General features: G+C 40.7%; 1 long non-coding RNA gene across 1 annotated transcript; it reads right to left on the bottom strand.

Annotated features, from left to right (window-relative positions):
- Positions 1 to 3,923: 3,923 nt before the first annotated feature.
- LOC145660328 (uncharacterized) lies at positions 3,924 to 19,786 on the bottom strand. The gene is made up of 4 exons (XR_014126575.1): positions 19,594 to 19,786; positions 13,253 to 13,564; positions 5,498 to 5,599; positions 3,924 to 4,018 (listed from the first exon to the last, which is right to left on the bottom strand). It is a non-coding gene; the product is annotated as an uncharacterized LOC145660328 (long non-coding RNA).
- Between the last annotated feature and the right edge of the window lie 274 nt (positions 19,787 to 20,060).

Raw genomic sequence — 20,060 nt, 5'->3', positions numbered from 1 at the left:
AAAGTGCTAGATGAATGTTATATATTGTATTTCTTATTTCTGTTTTTTGCCCATCTTGTATTTGTCTGCCTGAATATTTTGTCTCTCTAGATTTCGACCTGGACTGTAGTTCCTCTCTGTGATGCTCCCTGGCTCTGTTTATCCTATAGTACTGGTTCTGTTCCTTGCCTGTGTTTTGACCATGTTGGATTATCCTTTTCTGATTAAAACCACATTTCATTTTATCCTCGAGCATCTGGCTTTCTCTGAAACATCACAGTGTCACTGGAGTGAATGTGACATTGTTCCTCAGAATCCCTCCTGAGTCAGTTAGTGATTTATTGATTAAACCATGAAGTTCAGAGCTGGATCACAGCAGAACCTAAATCCCATTAATCTCCAAAAGTATCATGGTCTTGTGTGTGTGTGTGCGTAGGTGTGCCTGTGTGGGTGGGTGTGTGTTTGTGTGTATTTGCATGAGCTGTCCAGTCTTCCTGACCAAGTGGATAGTGACCAACAGCTGCATCATATACAGAATGAACAAGTGAGGAATAAATAACACAAACAGAAATAAACAAGTGAGCACATTTCACACATTGCACCAGTGCACCCACATTAGCAATACATATATGAGGAGGAAGAGATGCATCCTGGGAACTGTCATATCTGTAAACTGGTAGCTGTTGCCACAGTGACATCAGTGATAGTGTGTGCACGGGAGCATGCATGTATTTGTGAGTGTGGGAGCATGTGTGTGTATTTTGGGGTGGGCGGTGGTGTATCACTTTAGCAGATTTTTATCACTTTGAATGTACGTTTAGGGTGTGTATAATGATGTCTTTCTCCAGGTCCTTCAAATGTGGGTCTGGCCATATTGCAGCAGTCGTGTGTGTGTGCGTGTGTGTGGTGTGTGTGTGCGTGTGTGTGCATGTGTCAATTTCCCCCCAGCTAGACACATTACAAATTCAGTAATGCTAAACTAATTATAATTGTAATATAAGTTCATTTTAACAAGAGTTACAAGTTTGTAGTAAGAATGATCCAAGGATTACTAATAACTGCCTGAGAAATAAACATATCTGAAGAAGATTCCAAGTTCCACTTCACCAGAAGCACTTTGATTGTAAGATATCCATCACATCCCAGTTTAGATATCACTGTGTGGTACAACGGGACAAAAGCAACAAACACATCTGGGTGATGCTGTTGAATGTGCAATTGCATGTTCATGTGTTTTTGCCCACAGACTCTACAACACCAACACACTGTCCTCGTCCATCACTCAGGTCACTGGGAAACTTTCTCACACAGGTGATTTGAAAGAAACAGCTCATAGTGTTAATGATTCAGTAAATGTCGCTAACGAGCTTAAGTTAAATCCAGCCTAGCGTGTTGATAGCTTTTTTTGGCGGCGAATTTGCGAGTGTGAAATTTGATTCCACATTACGTTCATCAGCTTTCACATTTAGACTACCACATACTCTCCATATGACTGCATACACAGAACCGTAATGTGTATGTGGTGATTTGGGATGAATACATGTACCATTACACTCCTAATATTTATATTTTAGTATAACTATATAGTTAATATGTCAACAGCAAAATATATTCACTTTGCAGAACCTTTTCAATGCTGCTCTACTGCCCTAAGCAACCACCTTCTATGACCAGCCTACATATGAACCTTTTCACACCAAACACTGGACCAGAGTTGTCCGTTTGGGATACAAGGTGATTTTCACATTTGGTATTTTTTCTTGAGTCTGAGTGAGTCTGTTTCCATGTCACTGATTTGATTTCATATTGTGTACAAATCTGCAGAACCATCTGCTCTACTTTGGTGTTCAACCCTCCTGATCAAGCTTGTCTGTCCAGTGCACTGAATTTGTACACCAGTAATGTGTACATGTGAACCCAACCACAGCTCAGAATGGTTTCCACTCTAAGGTCCTAAAGAGAAAGTAACAGACAGTGGCGTCCAACTGCTGTCAGTGAACTGCACTCTACACACATTCTGCTGTCAAACTGCACCACGCACACCTTCATGATGTATGTGGTTATCAGTGGGTGTAAACAGAAACCACAACTCTCTGTCCTGCTTTGGCTCTTTATTTATGAAACAGCAATAGACTCTCACAGTGGAAGTGATGCATACAGCCAACGTTGGCATTTGACCTTAAAAGACATGATTAATAACAGAAAAAATATGCTGCTATTTAAAGGCCAAATATCTTCAATAGAGATATACACATAAAATGCAGAAAAAATTATTCCTTAGGAAAAATAGCATAATGTATTAATAAAATTTTTTACAGAATCATAGAGCAAAATGATGGTTGTTGGAGTTAGAATTTAGTTCTAGATTGACAATATTTAAATTGACATTTTGATTTAGTTAGCCTCTTTTCTCAAGTGTACCAAAAACAAACAAAAAACCCCACATGTACTCTGGTTCTATATTTTGTCAGTCTTAGTCTTGTCCCTACAATTTCTACTTTATGCTAGTATCTAATTAGCAATTAGCAAATAATTAGCACTGCTTCCTATTTTCTGGACTGAACCACAGTGCAGATTTCAGTGCCACTTAACGGGACAGGTCGGCAAAGAAGCAAATTTACTTTATTTTCCCTTAACCCAGGTGGACAGGACATGTTTGGAGTCTAAACTGAAGGAGCACATTTTGGTCATTTAATTTAGAACAAAAGCTGCTAATGTTGCTAACAGACCATGCTTTTACTCAATAAATGTACACAATGTCATTTTAGACATTTCTTAGACATTTCAATATTACTTTATTCATGTATTTCATTACTTTGGTAAACCTATTTCAATCACCAAACAGGTCCACATGAGTAAAGGTATTTTTTCATGAGATGAAAAATTTCCATATTCCATAATATTACTTTATACAGTGATCTATGTCAAATTCTACCTCATTAGGAAGATAGCTGAGATTGTTCTGAACACTGTGATATCAAACATGTAAGTACCTTTAAGGTGAATTTAAGAATATATGCAGAAACGGACATTGCTCTGAGCCATCAGATGGTTAAATGATGGTGTTACACCATAATCTGTGACCACCAAATTCTGTCACTGTACAACCTGCAGCACACAGATCACCATTTCTGATGCCTGTGACTGCACTGTACCATCATAATAAATGAGTTAAACACCAATCCAAATGTTTTTTAGGTGTTGTGATTTCAGATGGCTGGGTGCTGCTGCTCTCTGCTGATCCCAGATATAAATACCTTTGTGTAAATTAATATATGAGGATAACAACACCTGTAGAGAGAAGGTAACACTCACCATCAGCAGCGTGGAGCACAAGGAGCAGATAAACACACACCTGCATTCTTACTGAGTTACATACACACACACACACACACACACACACACACACACACACACACACAGACACACACACACACACACACACACACACACACACACACACACACACACACACACACACACACACACACACACAGCAGGGCTACTGCTACACACCATACACACACTCTTCAAAACTACAGACTAGTGAATGACCTGACAGTTACACTTACAGTGGAGAGGAAGTGTATTCAAATGAAGACATTCTGATGACTCTCTAACTCCAACACACAAACACACAAACTTGTTCAAGTCAGTGGGTACAGCTGATCAGATGTGTGTGGCAGGTCTGTTAAACAGGTGTGTAGGTCTGTAGCTGATCTGTTGATTTCTCTTGGTTTTCTTCTCTACTGCAGACTAGCTGTTCCATCTCCACCAGCAGTGTTATAGTGAACTCTGCTCATTTCTGACACTGAAGCAGGTCACATGAACAAGAACAACTCAGTTCATTCAGGATCTGACTCACACATGGTAAAATGGATGTTAATGGACACAATGAGAAAACAATCTGATTATAACAGATTGGTAATGAGATTTTTACCTTTGTTTCTCTTGGTGTAATAAACCACAGCCACGATAATGTGGAGGAAGATCACAGTGACCAAAGCAAAGGGGATGTAGGGCAGAGTCTGAGGAGAGACTGTAACAACACAACAAACACTGACCCCAGTCTTACACAGCAGCAGAATACATTTATTTAGCACAGCTGTGAACTGTTTCCTCTTCCAAACACTCCCTCTTAATCTAAACGTTAAACTAAACTAAATGTCATTTACTACTATTATTATTATTATTAGTTTAATTCATCATGTGCTTTTGTTTGTTTGTTTAATATGTATTCCCAAACTCTTTATGTTGGCTCTATGACCCTGCAACGTGACTATGACTCTGATTATGGATTTGCCCTTAATATATTTCGCTCTTCTCAACTCATGCATCCGCCTCATGATCGCTCCACGTTACACACTGTATGGATAGTGTCATAGTCAGGACACATGACTCTTAAGAAAAATGCCATTTTCAGGTAAAATATGTCTTTGGCAACTGGGAGCACATGTAGTACTAGGTGAAATGAGTCAAAAACAGGTCATTTCTGTTATTGTGGGTGTAGCCTAGTTTTATGCTGGGAATTTGTCAGGATGCATCATAGTCAGGACGCAGGATTTTTGACTCATGCAAATTTATGAAAAATACAAATTTGAAGTAAAATATGGGTATTTGGACAACTGGGAGCATATCTTGTACAAGGTTATAAGTCAAAAACAGTGGATTTCTGTCATTTTGCAATTTTCTTAAAGTATTGTGAAGTAAAACATTTTACATCAAAATGATATTTTTCATAAATGTTGACATGTCCTGACTATCACAATATCAAAGTGCCAGTGCAGAACAGTATTTACCCAACCACTGTAGTTTTAGGTTTCAGCTCACACGGTTCCTACTTACTCTTTGTGGATGGTCATAGTTAGGACGCATGACTATTTAAGAAAAATGTCATCATGAGGTAAAATAGATAAAATAGTTATTTGGACAACTGAACACATCTAGTACTAAGCAATGAATCAAAAACAGGACATTTCTGTCACTTTGGGTGTATAAGATGTAGTGTGGCTGGGAAACAATTTTACACTGGCAGTTTATTATTGATACTGTCATAGTCCACCTATAGACTTTAGAAATAACATGAAAGACAAAATGAGGGTCAGTGACATTATGGATTGTTTCCAGAAGATTAAGTCATGATTTAAATCCCAGTCAAGTATTTTTAAAGTACAAGAGCACTTTAACCACAAATACACCCTTATAAAAATGTATGAAATGTATATTTACCCTGGACTTGTTTTAGCTGTCCTTTTGCAAACAAACACCTACCAAGCCACATCAGTGAGAAAACACCACTCCAGTGATCTGTAGCATTCATCCTATCTCCAGTATAATAGCCTTTGATAGTCTAAGAGTGCTCTATAGGTGTAACTGGTGCTACAGGTATAATGTAACATTATGCAAATGTTATGTGTATTTGTGTGCGTGTTAGTGTTTGTGTTTTTACACAGCATGCATTTTAATTGCTTTTTAAGATATTAGGAGACCATGTTGATATGCAGTAAATGCATGTTACCGTCAGTCAGAGTCTTTGCACTGTCAGTAGTGGAAGCGTCAGCTGGAGCCTTTGCACTTGTTATGCCATCAAATCTTGATGTAAATTCTGTTGTTGAGATTCCTGGAGAGGAACATGTGTTTGTTAGCATAAGATGGTGTACTGCTTTAGTACTACTTGTGTTTGCAAGTTTGGCTACAGTACTGACCCATTATAAATGTGTATAGGAACATTCAGGGTGGTTTACATTTGTGACACTAGTAGTACAAGACCACTTTAACCACAAATACACCCCTATAAAAATGGATGAAATGTATATTTACCCTGGACTTGTTTTAGCTGTGCTTTTGCAAACAAACACCTAGCAAGCCATATCAGTGAGAAAACACCACTCCAGTGATCTGTAGCATTCATCCTATCTCCAGTATAATAGCCTTTGATAGTCTAAGAGTGCTCTATAGGTGTAACAGGTGCTACAGGTATAATGTAACACTAGTTTGCTAAAGTTCAGTTTATTTGTGAGTTATCAATGCACAAAGAATACGGAGTGAGTCTGATGTATAGTTCTTCATATTCCTTATGTATACAATTGTAATCTCGCTCATCTTCCTCAGTCAGATGTGATATGAGTAGAGAGAGATTTCCTGGAGAGTGAACAATACCCAGCTGAACTCTGTTTCTGTACTCTTCACTCTCACTGGAGATCACTTCCCATGTTTTACTGTTTGGGTTGTATTTCTTCCAGGTGAAATGTGCAGGTTTGGTGTGTAGGTCTGTGCAGCTGCAGGGTAGCAGTACTGAGTCTCCTGTGTGTGCAGTGATGTGTTTTGTCTCCCAGTTGTATTCTAATACTCAACCTGTACTTTACTTTAATATTATATGATTTTTAGCATTGTTCTAATGACATTGACTATCCTTATAACAATGATAGTTATAAGGTGTAACTGAGCAAATTGGTTGCTCCATTTAGGTAACAATTTGAGCTTTGTTTGTTTGTTATTAAGTACCAATGTAACAATTTTTTAATATTTGATCAAAATCTACATTTCACATTTACTAACATGTTTCTTAAGAGTGGTCTTCATAAGTCCTTCATAACAGACGCCGCCCGTCCAGATCCTGATCCTGTTCCCGGCGTGAGAGACGCTGCCCGTCCTGATACCGAGCCTGTTCCCAGCACGAGAGATGCCGCCCGTCCTGATCCCAAGCCTGTTCCCAGCACGAGAGACGCTGCCCGTCCTGATCCCGAGCCTGTTCCCGGCACGAGAGACACCGCCCAACTTGATCCCGAGCCTGTTCCCGGCGCGAGAGACACCGCCCATCTTGATCCTGAGCCTGTTCCCGGCACGAGAGATGACTCCATCAGTTCAGTTCCCTTTTCAGTCCCTGGTGCGAGAGATGCCGCTCATCTCATTCCTGGCCTAGTGGTGTCCGCCTGGCCTGTTCTCGCCGCTGAAGAGGTCTCTCAACCTGTTCCTGTGTCCTGTGTTAAGTCAGTGCCTGTAGGTGCACCTCCGGACCTCGCTGCAGTGCCACTGACTGGCGCAGCCGTGCCTCCGGACCCGACGCTGCTGAACACCGCAGCCACACCTCCGGACATACCCCTGGTCCCGCCGCTGGCCGCCGCAGTCAAGCCCGCAGACCCACCGGTGACTGCTGCGCCCCTGGACCCACCACTAACCGGCACAGCCTTGCCTCTGGACCCGCTGCCGGTGACCGCTGCAGCCACACCTCTGGACCCTGCAGCACCACTGAGCAGAGCAGCCCCGTCTTCGGGCCTTCCGGACCCGTCGCTGACCGGCGCAGCCGCACCTCCGGATCTGCCGCTGCCGACCGCCTTAGCTGCGTCTCCGGACCTCCCTGCAATGCTGCTTACAGCCACAGCCGTGCCTCAGGACCTCCCGGACTCGCCGCTGAATACCACAGCCCTGCCCTCAGGCCTGCCACCGCTGAACATCACATCACTGGACCCGTCTGTTCATAGAGTGGAGGAGGCCACTCCACAAGTCCCAGTGCCATGTGCCAGGCCTGTCCCCAGGGTCGCTCCTCGAGACTCCCCTGTGGCCCCTGTAGCTGCAGTAGGTGTGCCCCTATTTGGTACTCCCTCAGTCATGCCTCGTGGTGAGCCAGTGACCCTTGAGGTCCCTCTGTCGACCTCCTGGACCCATACTAACTCCTTGTTTATGCTGGGTGTCGCTCCTCGGCTCCCTAAGGCTGCTGTGCCAGCACCCATTAATGTCTGGGTGCTTCAGTGTCTCCAGTTCCTGTGTTGCCTAATCCTGTTCCTGGTTTCGTCTATGTTTCTGTTCATGTATCCATGCCTGTTTGTGTATCGGTACTTAAACCTGTTGCCCTGCCTCGTGGACTCGGCATACCCCTGCCTGTCCCTGTCTCTGTAACCATGCCCGTTATAAATGTTGCTCCTGTTCCTATGTCTGTAGTGGTTAATATAATCTCATCTGTCATTACTTCTGCCCCTGCCCCCGTTCCCATAACCATGCCAAAGTCCGGCGTTGCTCACCTTTCCTCGTCTCTGTACCCGTCCCCTGTCCCGGCCATGTTTCAGATCCCACTCCTTTTCCCATTGTGTTTCAGTCCCTCAGTCGGTCCCTGCCCCTGTGCCTGTCGGTGACATAACCCCTGGTCTCGTACCTGCTCCTGGACCCATCTTGGCTTCTTTACTTGCTCCTGGTACCCTGGATTCTGTGTCGGCTTTTGAGTCTCCTGTTCCTTTGTCTTGTCTGGTTCCTGTCCCTGCTCCTTATCTGGCCTGTTCTGTTCCTGTTAGTGTCCCTTGTCCTGCTGTTCCAACTCCTGGTTTGGGGGGGTGGGGGGTACTGTCACATCCACAAACCTGAGCATACCCCGTTGTGAAGGCAACCAAATCACTTCTGGGTTTTCATTCGTCTCCATGGTTCCCTGTCTCCTCCCCTTTCATGCCAGCTGTTCCTGGTTTATCCCTGATTGTAGTGTTATAAAAACCCCATCCCTACGTATTTTGTTTGTCGGTCATTGTCTTTGTCTTAGAGTGGCTTTCATGGTTTCTGGTCAGTTCTCGTTTGGTCGCTATCATTGCATTTCTAGTTCGATCTCATTTGTTCTCCGTGTTTAGTCTGATCTGCTGCATGTTGCTTTCCTTGTTTAGTTCTGTATCTTCGTCGTCAATATTGTTTGTGCATCTTATGTAGCCCGGTTCTGTGTTGTTCCCGTTTGCCTGTCTTTATGCTCACTGTTATGTTTCATTATTGTTGTTCTCCGTTAGTCTTCCCTTAATGTTGTATTCCCTTGTTGCTCATTTCTCGCCCTCACCCTGTTCTCATATTATTCTTCTGTTAGCCTGTTTGTTCTTCATTCTATTCTGTGTTGTTAGTCTGTGTCGATTATTAAACTTATTTATTTCTTCTATTCAATCAGTTTGGTTCGTTATGGCGTCGTCACTTCGCATGAGTGTTCGCTCTCCACCCCTCCCGCGTTACAATTAGTTGTTGCTTACCAAGTGAGGGGTGACATCTTAGAACAGGCCAGACGCTTGCGGACAGCCGAGTTTTATTTATAGCGGAATAAGCAACAATTGTAAAGTGAAAGAGGCGAGAGTAATGGCCAGATATACACACACCAGGGAATTGCTCAGTACATGCTGATAGACCAGCGATAATACTTTGCAGGGAGTGAACGGAACCAGAGAGAATAAATAGTGTAGCAAAGATGAGACACAGGTGATACTAGTAAACTGGTGATGAGGATCTGGTGAGGTTGTGCCGGGGAAGACGGGAGTTGCAATCACAGATTGAGCGCAGTTGCGGAACATGAGGTTACTAGGAAAACTGAGCAGATGTGAACACCTCAAACCACGTAGTACCTTCCTGTTCTTGACACTGGCTGGAGAGGCTGAAATGAAAACTCCCATATGACTCTGTTATAAATGAACGCTTTGACAATGATTGTCCTGACACTGTATTGAAAGTGTTCTGGCCTGGTCTATAAATAAGGTGTTTTATTTTATTACTAATAAAATGTTGATTGATCTCTAATGCCACGCCATTCTACCAGTCAAAGAAAGATCAGACAATATATGTATAACTCCATGATAGAGCGTCAGTGTGGAAGCACTAGAATTCTTTATATCAAGGCAAGTGCCACATACAACACATGCTAGTGATCACATTCTTGCAGTGCTCGTCTTTGTTCAGTTTTCCACCTCATCTCATTGAGTATGTCTGTGTTTAGTGAGGGGTTTGGTGTTGTGTCTATACAGGCAAAGGTCTGAGTAGGATCCATTCTAACAGAAATGGAAATTTATAGAGATGATCCAGTTAGATTCCCATTCTAATTAGATTCCTGTTCCCATCTTTTTGAAGACTTAAACGTCTGCCACATCTAACTGCCACATCACTCCTTTTTCGCCTGAGTGGAGCAAAATCAGGTGTTTATGGGCGGTCTTGATATTGTTTAATTTTGTAGGTAATGTAGTACTACAGAAATCAGCTAACACTATCTGACTTGTTAATCTGGTTTTTGTGACTTTGTGTTAACGGATGAGAAAAAAACAACTAGTAAAATGATTGTAGCTGTTTTTTTCTCTCAGAAAGAAGCAAGTACAGCACCATCCTCTGGTTTTATATTAGTTCTCACTTCCAAACTGCATTAATTAGAAGGTTTCAGCTAGATGAACTCAGCACGAACATTGATCTTTAATATAAATATATAGGCCTCCATTATAGATAATTGGGCGTGAAGCGAAATTACTCGCTACCAGAAGCGAATTCATTACCTTCATAGACATGCCATACATTTCTTTACGAATTTAAAGGCTCAATCAAACCAGCTACAAGATTAAGAAAAAAGAAAATTGGAAAGAAAGCAAAATTACAAGACTTTGTATATAAATGCTTCATTAGAATTATAAATTCTATAATGCCCTCATACAGGTAGCTGGCTATACACTGAAATACACTGAGCTACAAAGTAAGTTGTCATGACTGTCATTTAACCAAGAAAGTCAGAACATATTCCTACTTGTAGGCCAAACTCTCATCTATACATTTTTTGTTCTTGTGTAAACCAAATCCTGTGGTCATCTCTGGTCTCTTGCAGAGATGTTGTTATTAAAGCTACATAACACACCTAACAGCTCCGAATGTGCCCACACACACAAACTGCATAATACACACAGGTAAAAGATACAGATCACAAAATTAATGAAATATTGAATTATTTGGATGAAATTCATTAGACAAATATTCACAAGTTTATGTTAATGTGTTACATTTACAGGAAACTGGTGTCAGCAGTTTATAAAAAATAACTGGTTCTTCACTCTAGTTAGGTAGTAGTTTTACATGATATAATACTACATAAAGAGCCGAGTTTCATATAAGTTCAAGGCAACAAAGGGTTAATTTACATACTACAAGCCAGTTAGATACACATTACACTAGGACAGATATTGTAATGAAACTATACACATGATATAAATAACAAAAATATGGCACAGGAAATACTCTCTAAATGTTTCTAGAGAGAGAGCCAGCAAGAGACAGAGAGCGAGAGAGCCCAAGAGAGAGGTTTCCCCCAATGTACCACCTCAGGCCACGAGCTCTGCTCCAGCACTGTGACCTTCAACCCAGCATTAACTCCCCATGCTTTAGAATTTCTTTAGCCTTAATTTCGATATGCTATGGTGCATTATTGTTGTGAGTGGTAGCTCAGTGGTTGAATTACTTGATTTTTAATCGAAAGGTTGCTGGTTCAAGGTCCTTAACCCTCAATTGCTCAAGTTATACTCAGTCATAATTGTAAGTCGCTTTGTATAAAACTGTCAGGTAAATTTAAGTTTGTCTAAATGTTTATTCCAATTGTAATCAATTTGTTATTTTAAATATTTTTAACATTCTGTTTCTAATGTTTGATCATTCATGATCACATATGTAATTTTTACATTAGGCTACTTATGTTTATCACAGTAAAGGATCCAATACTCCCTCTTGCATTGCGATTTTAACACTGTCAGAACACAATGTAGACAGAATAGGTGGGTTACATAAAGTATCCAGTCTCTGCACCGCACATTTAGTAGGTTAAACCCAAAGTTAGGCTGACTGAATGGTAAAGCTCTGAGAAAGCAGGATATATTATGACTAAGGAACCTAGTCACACATTTTCTCTTAACACATGCTCGGTTTTGCATAACACATGTTAAATTGTAATTACAGGCATACTTTGGAATCAGATCATTTCTTAAAAGTTTTATGTGCATTAAACCTTTGCCTGCACCTCTGCCATTGGTTGTAGGTAAGTGGGACAGGGATAAATAATTACAGTAACAGAAACTTCAAATATATCACTTTTATTGTCAAACTGACCAACATTGACTAAATCAACTTTTATGACTGTGTGTTTACATTTATTTGCAACTTGTCATAGCAAAGCATTACCTCTTATTTTAGATGTTTTAAATCAAAAATCTAAAATAAGAACACATTAGTGATTGTGATCCAGCTGGTCCACCTACATTAATGATCTGCACACTGTGCAGTTTTCAGAACGATAATGTAACGCGGAGGCAGACAGGACTTGACGCACATGTGTAAACAAAAGTTCTTCATTTCCAAAACAGGTAAACACAACGTCAGAAGTAACAAAATGATGCAAACTAAACACTGACAAGGGAGAAGAACGATATAGGAACTGCGCAGAAACAATAAAATTGTGATGGAACGTTTGATATTAAGACATCAAAGCTCTTAACACTTGAAAAAGCTTGAATTAGTTACTCTTACCACTAATATTACCAATAAAGTTACTAATAACACGTGACTAATGATATTTGAAGCTTCAAACGTCACCGAACCACAGGATGAGGGTGAGACTGTTATAAGTTTGGTGCTGTCCTATAATGTATCTTTTTACTAAAAAATTGGAAATGTGCAAATTATAGAAGCCAAAAGAGAGAGTAAACATTTCATAACATCACCCTGTTGTCTGACAGTAAGGTTTTGTATCAAGTTTTCACATAAAAGGGAAACAATGATTTTACACAAATTATTTCAGAATTTAATTACTAAACATCATTACTGATCATCCATTTTTTTTTATGACATATGAAGGCGGTGCAGTGTTGTATTATTTATAGTGCTGCGCAGTTTTGAATCTATGGCTGCTATAATTTCTGAAAACCACCAGGTGTCGCTGTTTTGTCACCAGCTTTCAATTCTCCAAAGCTTCGAGTCCTTTAGCAGTACAATAAGGAAGAACCTCAAACGCTTCACAGGACTTCGTCTGCACATCATTACCAAGAAGGAAGTTAAACAGTAAACACTAGAATAACGAGCAGACTAATAACGTTACCAAACAACAATAAACTCACGGGAGGACGAGACCGCGCACGTTCAAAGACCCACAGCCAAGACGATAAAACAAGGGATATTTATACAAAGGTTAACGAATGCAAACTAGACAAAGATGAAAACAGTGACAGGAAAACCAAACGAGGGGTCGAAACAGAAAAACCAAAACAAAGAAGCATGTGTGTTAAAAACCTGAGCCATTCTTACTTGAACTGCACAAGATATTTGTTACAATTAAAGGAGTATTTGACCATCACTGAACTAAAGGTTACTGGTAATGTGCACAGATGACAGCACAACAACAAATATAACAGCAGAAAGTCTACAAGTAACTCAGACAACCAAGACTTTGCTAGTGTGGATACCTAAGAAAACCTTAAAGCTGGATTTATCGTTTGCAGTTGGATTTGGATCAAAAACAGTGTTTTACCTTTAACGGTGAGTCTGATGTCTTTATATTTCTGGTTTGTAAGATAACACCTATAGACTCCCTCATCCTCTTCAGTCAGGTGTGATATGAGTAGAGAGAGATTTCCTGGAGAGTGAACAGTACCCAGCTGAACTCTGTTTCTGTACTGTTTACTCTCAGTGGAGATCACAGTGTGACTGAAGTCTTGGAATTTCTCCCAGGTGAAACTCTCAGGTTTGGCGTGTGGTTCAGTACAGGAGCAGGGCAGCAGTACTGAGTCTCCTGCGTATGCAGTGATGTCGTCTGTCCTCAAATTCCCTACCAACATGCAACCTGCAGAAACACACCAGATAAAGGCCTTCACTATTAAACATGGCTGCACATGTACATGTAAAATGGTTATTATTACATATGACATAATTAATTATTATTATATGACATACTCCATTATTATTATATATGACATACTTAACTATTATATATGACATACTTAATTGCTGCAGGTCCAGTCACCTGATGGTACTGATGGTACCAGCCAACTGATGATGGTACTGGAAATCACTAAGAGATTTCCCAATAGATGTTGGTATGATGGATGCATGACCATCAAGTTATATGATTTAAATGTCTGATTATATTGATTATAGATTGTCTCTGCCTCCCTCTCTCTCCCTCTCTCTCTCTCTCTCTCTCTCTCTCTCTCTCTCTCTCTCTCTCTCGCTCGCTCTCCCTCCTTCCTTCTCTCCCTCTCCCTTCCCACTAAAGTTATTACCACTAACATTACCACTAAAGTTACTAATAACACGTGATTAATCTTGTTTGAAGCTTCAAACATCACAGATACACAGGATGAGCTTGAGACTGCTTCATAAATTTGGCACTGTCCTATAACTTGGAAGCTTTATCTTTTTACTAAAAAATTGGAAATGTGCAAATTATAGAACCCAAAAGGGAGGGTAAATGTTTCATTACATCAACCTGTTGTCTCCCAGTACAGTTTTGTATTATGTTTTCACATAAAAAGGGAAACAATGATTTTAAACAAATTACTGCAGAATTTAATTACTAAACATCATTACTGATCATCATTTTTTTGATGATGGAGTGTTGTATAGTTCATAGTTCTGCGCAGTTTTGAATCTATGGCTGCTATAATTTCTGAGAACCACCAGGTGTCGCTGTTTTGTCACCAGCTTTCAATGCTCCAAAGCTTCGAATCCTTTAGCAGTACAATAAGGAAGAACCCCAAAGGCTTCACAGGACTTCATCTGCACATCATTACCAAAAAGGAAGTAAAGACACATCTGCAGATAAAAAAACAGCTGCATTCCACAACACACTACACACAACTCCAGCAGTAACGCTGCTACACATCTTATACACTCTACAAAACTACAGTGTACTGAACGCTCCAAAAACTGCAGCCCAGACTACAGTCTGCCTGTGGGAATCACCACACAACTATGACCTGGAACTCTACAACTCTCTCAGTAGAACTCCACTGAAATTCTCCACCCACTAATGTCCACAGTAGAGGGGAAGTGTGTTCAAGTGCAAACTAAATTATTCCTCCCCATCTTTCTCTCTCACATACAGACTAAATATAACAGTGAAACAGTGTCTTATATTTTTCCTTTATTTTATAATTTTCTTTGGTGTCCTCTTACAATGTTTTTGTGGCGTTATCTTCCAAAAAGAGTCATAATTCAGTTTTACACAGCTATTTTCCAACCTCTCTTTATCCCTTGGAATTAAACAGGCCATTTCTGTAGCTGTTCCTTTAAGATGTAAGATAAATGAGCTCTGTTCTGATTGGCTGCCCTGTATTGTGCTTCATTTAAAAAGCACTAAGAGCTGAAATATGTCTGAGAACTGCAATGTAGGTGTTAGGGGTTAAACTGCTGTAGGCCAAAGAGGCAGAGATAAGTAAATGAGCTGGTTCTCATGACATCAGAGAAACAGTGATTTCAAAACAGGCTATTTTTACAGATTAGATTCCATATATGGACTGTAAGGAATAGGAGAGTAAACAATGTGTTTTGAAAATGTAACAATATTTACATATTACTTAAAAACTATTTATTTCAATAAAGTGAGTGACATTCAGTTTTTCATGGTAGGGGCCCAGATATGACTTTGGCAAAACCAATAAGCAGAGTCAGTCTGCACTGTTTGTATTTGGTATCTTTTGTGGTGCTGTGGTTGTTAAGGTGCAGTTCCATCTCTGAATCAGCGTCTCACCTACTTCCCCTTCAGTCTTGTTGCGACATTTGTATTCCACATTATGTTTGATTTACTGTTTCTTTTCAAGAACACAGAAGGGAAACGTGTGCTACAGTTTACAAACTTGATGCAAATTCCTGAACACTATACAAATTCAGAAAACACTTTATTCAAAATGCCATGTGTGCTATATTTTGGAAATGCGAGGCAACTTCAGAAAACAGTTCCATTGTGTTGTGACTGAGTTTGCAGCATTTCTGAAGTTGCACTGCATTTTGGAACTGTAGCACACGCGTTTCCATTTTAATGAATTTGCGTTTTTTAATTTATGCATTTTCTGCACAATGGGTCTTCACACCCACCGTAGAGCTGGACCTGGATACCTCACTTGTCTTGCCAAATGTATTTATTCATCACTAGTCCAACTCTTTATCCTGTAGGTAGTGAGCTCTGCCGCTCCTCAGGTCTCCATGGTAACAGAGTAGTATTGTCTTGCATTTGATAAGTATGTCAAAATTCATGAGATCAGAACTCACTGTAGCCTCTCCCTGAAACCCACCCCCACGCCCCACTTTAAAACACACAGAAGCACCAAACACATACACCATACACCACACGTAAAGGACTGTACCACAATCAACTACAATGAGGTGTGACCTCTGTCACAGGCAGCTGGATACAGAAGTGGGTAGTGGACAAGAGCTGCATCATACACAGAATGAACAACTGAGGAAAAAATACCACTAACTGTGTGTGTGCGCGCGCAGCAGCATGGGCTAACCAAGCCTCATGACCAATTGATGAACAAATGAGGAATAAATAACACAAACAGAAATAAACAAGTGAGCACATGTCACACGTAGCACCCAGATTAGCAATACATATGTGAGGACAAAGCAGTGCATGCTGGGAATTCTCACATCTGTAAACTGGTAGCTATGACTATGGTGACAGAAGAATTTAGGACTAAATAAGAAAAGTCTTTAAACTGGAGTCACTGGAGTGAATTTCTGCTGCCAGAGTCAGTTAGTGTTTGACTGATTAAACCATGAAGTTTAGAACTGGATAACTGACACTGATGAGGATTTGGAGACTGTTTGACAGTCTTCATGGGTGAGTGAAAGAAGTAAACATGTCATTCACACACCACTCAGAGAACAGTGCAGCAGCATTTTAAGCTCATGAACCCAAAAAGGAAGCATGCACATATGCATGTCTGTGTGTGTGTGTGTGTGTTATTTATGTATTGCTAAAGTGCACCAAGTTTAGTAATACATATGTGAGGAGGAAGAAATGCATGCTGGGAAACTGTACTGTCTTTATGGTTTTATTTTTTCTCATTTGTTCATTTTTTATTTGTAAATTTTTCTAAGCATCTAAGATAAGAGGAACAACATAGGAGAACTTGAAGCCCAAACACCCAACAAGAAGAGAGAGAGAGTGAGTGAGTGAGAGAGAGAGAGAGAGAGAGAGAGAGAGAGAAAGAAAGAGAGTGAGTGAGAGAGAGAGAGAGAGAGCAGGGTGGGGATGTTTTTGCATCTACAAGTATCACTTTGAATGTACATTTACTGTGTGTGTAGAATTGTCTTTCTCCAAGTCCTTCAGATGTGGATCTAGCCATCCTGCAGTAGCTGTGCATGTTTGTGTGTGTGTGTGTGTGTGTGTGTGTGTGTGTGTGTGTGTGTGTGTGAGATTTAGTTATGTAATGTTAAATTGTTAAACAGTGCTCCAAGTTTGCTAGGAGGAAGAGGTGTTTGCTGGGAAACTGGACTGTTTTTGTGATATTACAGTTTTTTGCAAGACATAAAAACAGGGACATGTGACACAATAATTGAAACCACTAACTCATGTAGCCCATCTCCTGACCTGTTATACTAAACCAAAAGCACCTTCTCTGATTTACACTCATTTTGTATTTCTAAAACACATTTTTTTCAATACGTTAAACACAATTCTCTATATTGGACACATCATTCAACAGAAATACGTGTGTTTCTTATGGAAAACCCTCAAATGCAATTGATGCATCCATTTATCAATTAACCAAACCCAGTACTCACAGGTGAAGACACTTGACAAATTTTACTAATGACACTTAGAAATCAGAACCTGAGCACTATAAAGAGGCCACAGGCTCGATATCTTGGTTGGATATCAATGGAGGTCAGTATTGGAGAGCGAGGATGAGGGGGAGGAAGAGCAACCATCACGGATGAGATCTGGGCCACTTTGGTTGACCATGTAGTTAAGCATGGGTTGTGTTTCAGGAAAGCTGAGTAGGGCTCTAGCCTAATTGGAGTCACTACACTGTAGGAAGTGTCAGCAAGTACTATAGTCAGTGTCCCTGAGCAGCACGGGGGTAAACCATAAACAGGTAAAAAACTGTCTTCACAGTGGGAGACAGCTGTCTGGCTGAAACCCTCTGGGAAGTCCTGATAGCTGAGACCTCCTAATGGAAATAGATTTATTCAGTACCAGTCCAACTCTTTAACCTGCAGGTAGTGAGCTCTGCCCCTCCTCTGGTCTCCACAGTAAAATAGAGTAATACCAACTTGTTTGACTGCTAGCTCAATAAGGGATATTATTGGTACGTCAAAATTCATGAGATCGGAATTCTCTTTAGTCTCTCCCCCAAACCCACCCACACTCCCCACTTGGGCAAACACACAGCAGCACCAAACAGATACATCAAACACCACATGTACAGGACTGCACCACATATTCAATCAACCACAATGAGGTGTGACCTCTGTCACAGGCAGCTGGATACAGAAGTGGGTAGTGGACAAGAACTGCATCATACACAGAATGAGCAAGTGAGGAATAAATAACACACACAGAAATAAACAAGTGAGCACATTTCACATACCACACCATAATAAAAAAAAACAACATAAATTGTTTTTGTAAATGTATAGACTTATAGGGAAAAATGATGCTTGTAAGAGTCACAATACTCTTTTTCTTAATTTCATCAGTCTTAGTAATGTCCCTACAATTCCTACCTTATGCTGGTCTGAAGTAACTAATTAGCAATTAGCAAGTAATTAGCAGCGGTTCCTCTCTACCGGACCGAACCACAGCGCAGATTTCAGTGCCACTTAACAGATAAAGTCAACAGAATTTACTTTATTTTCCCTTAACCCGGGTGGACAAGACATGTTTGGAGTCCATATTTCGCTCCTTTAGAACAAAAAGCTGCTAACAAACACTGGAAGCCAACAGCAACGATAGGTAATAGGATTTGTAAATAAGTCAGATATCGAGCTACATGTCCTCAAACCTCATCCAGGTCGCTTCCCGGTGACGTGTTTCTTCACTTGTCTAGTTCACAGTGAGTTATACGACACACCGACTAGTCTGGGAGGCATTTATTAACACTTGGATGCGGTTTGACCGGCTTGAGAGAAGTTTGTGGGCATAGATTTATGAAGGCTATATTTGAGTTTCTGTTGACCTCCAGTGTTTGTTAGCAACGTTAGCATTTAACAGCTTTTGTTCTAAACTAAAGAGGCAAAATTTCTTGGTCGATAGACAGAATCTGGGGTAAGTGGTGAGCTGCTGCTCTCTGCTGCTCCCAGATATAAATACCTTTGTGCAAATGAATGTATAAGGATGACAACACCTGTAGAAAGAAGGTATCACTCACCATCAGCAGCGTGGAGCACAAGGAGCAGATAAACACACACCTGCATTCTTACTGAGTTACACACACACTACACACAGCTACAGCAGGACTGCTGATACACACTGTACACACTCTTCAATAAAGTCTACTGAATGACTTCACAGCTACACTTATAGTGGAGAGGAAGTGTATTCAGATGAAACTCTGACAAACTAAGCTCAACACAACACACACCAAATATAGAGATGCGGTAGGTTTTGTAAGTTATCATGTGGTACGTCCTCTTTCTTCCTTATCAGTCAGTGATCTATCAGATATTCTCACATTGTCAGTGAGGACGGTCTCATTCTTAGTTAAGCGGCTCCGTCCTTTGTCATAGAGACACGATGTAGAAGCTCAGGGGGTGAGACCAAACATAACTTCCCTCACTGCTGTTTGGTCAGTTCATTTCACTACGACACCCAAAGTACTTCAAAGGCTTATTAATGAAAAAAAGTGTAACGCTTCGTACCTGGAGTGAGGAACAGGTGCTACGGGGTAACCGCGATGCGTGGAGTTAACATGGAGTGGCACACACACTGGTGTGGGCAATCTGAAAGACTTTTATTCTCTCCTGGACCACTTCAAGCCAGGTCACACGGCTACCTTCATTGTATTTACACGTAAAGGAAACAGAGAAGGCGAGCAGAAAGGTGACGGTTCTCCCTTCACACAAACACACACACACACACACACACACACACACTCTCTCTGTTACTCAATTCACATTACCATAAAGCTCCCTCTTAAAGGCGCAGTACAACAGTGTCTGTTACAAGAGCATGTGGAATTACAGCAGCCACAGTGCTGGCTACCTGAGACTTTCAAAAAGTTTGAACAGATATTTAAAGGAGCATTTAATTTCAGAGCATTTTATTATTTATTTATACATAATGCAGTGCATGAAACATAAGTCAGGGTATATTTTTAATTGCACAT

Source organism: Electrophorus electricus, chromosome 2 (genome assembly GCF_041902795.1).
Source record: "Electrophorus electricus isolate QZ-2024a chromosome 2, ASM4190279v1, whole genome shotgun sequence".
Taxonomy (NCBI): domain Eukaryota; kingdom Metazoa; phylum Chordata; class Actinopteri; order Gymnotiformes; family Gymnotidae; genus Electrophorus; species Electrophorus electricus.
This window is presented reverse-complemented; position numbering and strand designations above follow the sequence as displayed.